This window comes from Lactuca saligna, chromosome 5, assembly GCF_052625555.1.
Source record: "Lactuca saligna cultivar CGN05327 chromosome 5, ASM5262555v1, whole genome shotgun sequence".
NCBI lineage: Eukaryota > Viridiplantae > Streptophyta > Magnoliopsida > Asterales > Asteraceae > Lactuca > Lactuca saligna.
In genome coordinates, this window is record NC_136421.1 from 126,922,124 (window position 1) to 126,928,953 (window position 6,830).

Genomic DNA, 6,830 nt, shown 5'->3' on the forward strand with positions numbered 1-6,830 from the left:
CTGATACCAATTGTTGGATATTATTCCTTTTATATATCAGCTTAGATACCGATTTGTTGGAAATATAACAATCTGATCACCACAACAAAAGGCTCGGTTACCAGTTACTGTCTGACAGATATATCAGTTTAAGATATAAGATATATATATATATATATATATATATATATATATATATATATATATATATATATATAAAGAATAATAATTGCGGAATAAGTATAAATATGAAAGTTGTAAATGACTGAAAGCTATAATAATATAAATGACTGTATTTAAATGACGTAAAGCTATAAATAATATAAATGACTGTATTTAAATGACATAAAGCTATAAATAATATAAATGACTATATTTAAATGACATAAAGCTATAATAAAGTATATAAATATATAAATATATATCAAGTAGGTTCGTCAATAAATTGACTGAACTGGACTTATGGAGCGACTGGTCGATATTTGTTCTTTGAATGGACTGGTTAATATTGGGACTCTTGGAGCGACTGGTCGATATTTGTTCTTTGAATGGACTGGTCGATATTGGGACTCTTGGAGCGACTGGTCGATATTTGTTCAAAGATCAATCCGGCATTGGATAAGTAACAAAAAGTTCATTTAAAGCTCGATTTTATGTAAAACAAGTGTTTACAAAAGGGTACAAAATACATGGGTTTATGTATTTGTAGTTGAAGTATTTTTGGGTAAAAACATGCACACGGGTCGTGTAAGATAAGGCACAAGTGACACGGCTCGTGTAGGAGGGTTTTGGAGGGTTTTCTTGAAGAATGATGCTGACACAGGGCGTGTTGATTTAGCCTTGCTGAACACGGGGCGTGTTCATGATGCTGATGCTGACACGGGGCGTGTTGATTTAGCCTTGCTGAACACAGAGCGTGTTGAGGTTCAAAAGTATGAAGAAGGCAATCAGAGGGCAACATGGGGCGTGTTGATTTTTCCTTGGTTTTTAACACGGGGCGTGTTCGTGTCAGAGTCCATTTCGGGATTTTTGTGATTTGAAGGTAAGTTTTGTTTATGATGTTTTGGCTAGGGTAATGGTGTTATGGTGTTTTGAGGATATTTTCAAGGTTGTTTAGAGGTTGGAAGGAGGTTGATATAAGGTGGTAAAGGTGGTGAAATTTCTTATGAAGATGATGATGAATAGTGATGGGTTTTGTGGTTGATCTTGATGCAGAAGGTTTTGGGTTGTTTCATGGTTGTGTTTTGGTGTTTTGATGAAAGGAAAGTGTTTGGTGGTGTATGATGTGATGATCAAAGGTGGTGAAGATGAAAAACCTTTAGTTTCAATGAAGAAGATGAAGATGGTTGATGGTGTTCTTCATTTAGCTTCTTGTTTGATCTTGGTGTTCTTCACTTGGCTTCTTGTTTGATCTTGGTGTTCTTCATTTAGCTCCAGGGATGAAGATTGAGAGGGCTTACTTTTACAAAGGAAAACTCACTATATCATATCTATCTCTCTTACTCTCTTCTATTATCTCTAACACTAAACACACACTACATACACATGTATATATATGAGAAACAAATATCTTGTAGTAGTGCACTTGAGTGTAAGTTGAAAGATGCAAGTTGATGTAGTAGTAGGAGCAAAAAACGTGGGAAGGGTTTTAGGCTTCTTCATCTTTGACTTTTGTTGACTTCCTTCTTTGTTTGACTATTCAACACATACACATATCTATATATATATATATAATACATATATATATAACACATACATATATATAATACATATATATATATATATACATACGTATATATATATATATGTATATATATATATATATATATGTATATTGGTGAAACTTTTTAGTCACACAGCTAATTTTCTCGTCTATGCGCGTGCTTTCGTATTTTCCGTTTTATCACGCATTCATGCAACCTGAAATAACTGATAATATTTGTTAGATTGTATAAAAACAGTTCATCTTATTTCAGTTATGGTCACATACAAGGTTACATAAGAACATTTTTCAACAATTTCCACCTATGTGATCATTGCTGAAATAAGGACAGGTATGATATAATCATATTGACAGTTTAACTTTTGAAGATTCGAGATAAAAGATTTGTCAATAGATAAGATATATATATATATATATATATATATATATATATATATATATATATATATATATAAAAATATAGCAATTTATATGAAAGTTTGTGACTTGGTTTAACATATCTTATGTAAAAGATTTTCAGAAATTTGTTTCCGAATCAAAGTCTCGGGTTCGGTTATCAAAGGGTAGCCATATATGTATCTAAAGAAATTTCTTAAGATTTTATAGCATTATTAATGACGACAAGTGGTTTAACAGGTCGATTCAGATGAACGCTCATAGGTATAGCTCACACTTCACTTGGGTGTTTGGTTGTTCTGGCAGCAAGACAAGTTAATGATCACTAAAAACGAGTGATATCTCTCTCTGACGACTCACACTCATATTGGAGGTGTTCAACTATGCTTTTCCTGAAAGGTCACTTAGTGTCATTATTAGATAATCAATCACATAAGACTGGTTTCGGCATTACTCAGCGTGTTTCTTCATTCATACCATTTAAGTTCACTCTCTCTCCGTCGGGAAATACATGTAGAGGGGTTTAGCAATTTTCATAGTGCAGTTTGCAACTAAGAATCTTCAGTGATGAAGGCTACAGTATCGCGGGAAATCCATTGTTGTTGCAGCTTTTTCTTTGATGGTATCCTTTTTGTTGATCAATATCTATTTGTTGTAAAAGGATATTTTGTTTTAGCATCGAGAATTTTCTACATTTGAGAAAATTGGGATTTTTGAGAGTATCTATCTTGCGGGATTAAGATATCCCTTTTTGTGAAAAATGGTTAAAAAAAGATCACGAGATCTTTTGCTGTTTGCTTTGAAATAACCATTTGGTTGAACTTTGTTTGAAAGTACCAAATGTAGAGTTTTTTTTGTTTTGTTTGGTATTTCTTCGGTGAATGATTTGGCTTTCTTGTTGATTCTTCTTTATCTTGTTTCGTCTTTTCTTGTTGATTCTTCTTTATCTTGTTTCGTCTTTTCTTGTTGATGGATCACGGGATCTCAATACATCATTTTTGGTTGGCTTATATCTAGGTAGGGATTAGTGGCATAAAAGACAGTTTGTCTAGTATGTAAGAAATGAATGTATCGTCCCTGGTCATTTTGATATCTAAGCGAAAATGAGACCGTGACAAGGTATAATCGGATATACCTTATAAGCGATAGTGACACACCTAAGCTCACAAGAAATGAATTCCACAATGATTCAGATTGATGAGGCACAAATTCTCACATGGGTTTTTGTTTTCAGCTGAACCTCCTAACCTTATGTCCCTTTTTAAAATCATCAATAATGAAATAAAATTGAAGGAAATAAAGTTATGTACATTATGAAAAGTAGGAGATTTGAACCTTCACTCCAATTGAGAATCAATATGACTTAAAATCTTCATCGAGCATAAGCATCTGAAAATTAAGTCAAAAGACGATTAATCACAAGGTTCTATAAAAGCTTATTACGGCAAGTCTTTTATTATATTTTTGAAGATTTGTTTTTCTGAATGTTTTTGGAAATATTGGTTATTTCAATGTTTTTGGTTTTTTTTTTTTTTGAAAAGAAAGCATTTTTCAAATGTTTTTGAATTTTCTTTTTGAGTGAAAGTAAACACACTTTTGTACAAACAAAAAGTAAAAGTTTAAGGATGGATGTTATCTGGATTTAACATTCCTAGACGGCCTAGGAAGTATTGAAACTTCGTTTCATCGAGAGCCTTAGTGAAGACATCGGCAATTTGATCTTCGGAGTTGATGAAGTGTAGTTCGATATGACCCTTTTGAATGTTGTCTTTGATAAAGTGATATCGAATGTTGATGTGCTTTGTCATGGAATGGTGAACGGGATTGTGAGAAATGGAAATTGCACTGGTTGAGTCACAAAATATGGGAATTTGTGAGATTTTGAAGCCATAGTCACGCAGTTGAGTTTGCATCCATATGACTTGTGAACAACAGCTGGCGGCAGCGACATATTCAGCTTCTGTTGTTGATGTGGATACACAAGTATGTTTCTTTGAAGTCCAACTCACTAGTCTACCTCCTAGGAATTGACAGCTACCAGATGTACTCTTCCTATCTAGCTTGCATCCTCCGTAGTTGGAGTCGGTGAAAGCGTTCAGCTGAAAATCGGATTTAGCTGGATACCAAAGGCCAAGTTTGGGAGTGCCTTTAAGGTATTTGAAGATGCGTTTCACAGCAACTACATGGGATTCCATAGGATTTGCTTGGTATCTAGCACAAACACATGTCGAAAACATGATGTCAGGTCTGCTGGAAATGAGGTACAAGAGTGATCCGATCATTCCACGATATCTTTTCTGGTCAATGGGTTTGCCATTTAAGTCTGCATCAATTTTGTATCCAAAAGCCATTGGGGTTTTTGCAGTATTGGATTTTTCCATTCAAAAACGAGTGAGTAGGTTTTTGACATAATTCTCTTGGTTGATGAAAATGCCATCAATTGACTGTTTGATTTGAAGTCCGAGAAAAGTAGTCATCTCCCCAATCATGCTCATTTCAAATTTGCTCTTCATTAGATCTGCAAACTTAACACTTAAAGATTCATCAGTAGAACCGAAAATAATGTCATCAACATATATTTGTACGATTAACATATGTTTATTAAAGATTTTACGAAAGAGGGTTTGATCAATTGAACCTCTTTTAAAACCTGATTCTTCGAGAAAGGTTGACAATGTGGCATACCAAGCTCGAGGTGCTTGTTTCAAGCTGTAGACGGCTTTCTGCAATTTAAAGCTGTGATCTGGAAATTTGGGATCTTCGAAACCTGGTGGTTGTTGGATGTATACTTCGCGATCTATCTCTCCATGTAGGAATGCACATTTAACATCCATTTGGAATACTTTGAAATTTTTATGTGCAGCATAAGTAAGAAAGATGCGAATTGCTTCAATTCGGGCAACTGGAGCATATGTTTCATCGTAGTCGATTCCCTCTTGTTGTGAATATCCTTTGACTACAAGACGTGCCTTGTTTCGACAAATGATTCCTTGATCGTCAGTCTTGTTTCTGTATACCCATCTTGAACCTATACCAGTAACATCGGGTGGAGTAGGAACAAGATTCCATACGTCGTTTCTTTCAAATTCTGCTAGCTCTTCTTGCATAGCTTTTACCCAATCTGGATCTTTTATAGCAGAATGTATGGTTTTGGGTTCAGTCGTGGATAAGAAGGCTCTAAATAAACAGTCATTTGTGGATGCGCCTCTAGTCTGAATGCCTATGTTGGGATCTCCGATGATTTGCTCTGTTGGATGATTTCTGGTCCACTTTATTAAGCGATTCTCTTCCGCTATAATAATTGGAGTTTCAGTATCCCATTGTTCTTCTCCGGGCGTTTCATCTTGGAATAGGTTTGAAGGTTCCCCCATAAATGATGCATCGGGATTGTTTTGGCTATTTAGGGATGGGGTGTTTAAAGGAGGATTTGGTGTTTGTTCCAAAGAGGAAGTATGTGTTGGTGGTTCCCCCTCGAATTGATTTGCATCATTTTTGTTTGTTTGTGGAATTACTTCACTGGGTGTTCCTGTAGGGTCAATTAAAGTAGTTAGAAGTTCAGAATTGTAAGCGGTTTTTGGTTGTTCAAAAAGCAAATCAAGATCGATTTCAATGTCTATGTCAGGAGAAGGTGTTTGTTGAATTGGATTTTGAAAACTATTTTCAATCATTTTTGAACCAAAATGTTCACGATCCAATTTCCTAACATAAAATTCATCGAAATGAACATCGGTACTTTCTTCAATTACTCTAGTACGTTTATTCAGTACTCGATAAGCAGCTGAAGAAAAAGAGTAACCAAGGAAAATTCCTTCATCCGACCTTGATTCAAATTTTGAAAGGTGATCTTTATTATTCTTTACGAAGCATCGACAACCGAAAATATGGAAAAATTTGATGTTTGGTTTTCGGTTGTTAATGACTTCATATGGTGTTTTATGAAGATGTTTATGGATTAAGGAACGATTTTGAGTATAGCAAGCTGTGGCTATTGCTTCTGCCCAGAAGTATTGTGGCAGATCAGCGAAGATAAGCATTGATCTTGCAGCTTCACATAGAGTTCGGTTCCTTCTTTCGACAACACCGTTCTGTTGTGGAGTGTATGGGGCTGAGAAGTTGTGTTCAATTCCTTTGTCTTTGAGGAATGAATCTAGAGTATTGTTTTTGAACTCTAAACCATTATCACTTCGGATTCTTCGAACAGGTCGTTTCAGCTTCAACTCGATTTGTTTGATGAAGTTGATCATCTCTTCAGGTGCTTCTGATTTTATTCTTAAGAAAAAGACCCAAGTAAAGCGCGAGAAACCATCAACGACAACAAGAATGTACTTCTTCCCTTGTATGGTTTGGGTTTTGGCAGAGCCACAAAGGTCTATGTGCAACAACTCTAGTGGTTCGGATACACTAGATTCTGAGATGCTTTTGTGAGTGGATTTGGAAAGTTTTCCTTTTTCACATGCAGCACAAAGAGTTTCGTTATCAAGCTTCAGAAGTAGTAGGCCTCGAACGAGATCATCGTCGATTAATTTGTTGATGTACCCAAAGTTTAGATGGGAAAGGCGGCGGTGCCATAACCAACTAATATCTGCTGGGGCTTTAGATAGAAGACATATATCGGGTTTACCATAGATAAGATCCATGTCAAGTGGATACATATTTCCGGCACGGTCAGAATCAACTATAACATCTTTGGTTTTGGCGTCCATGATCAAGCTTTGTTGTTTGGTGAAAAGAA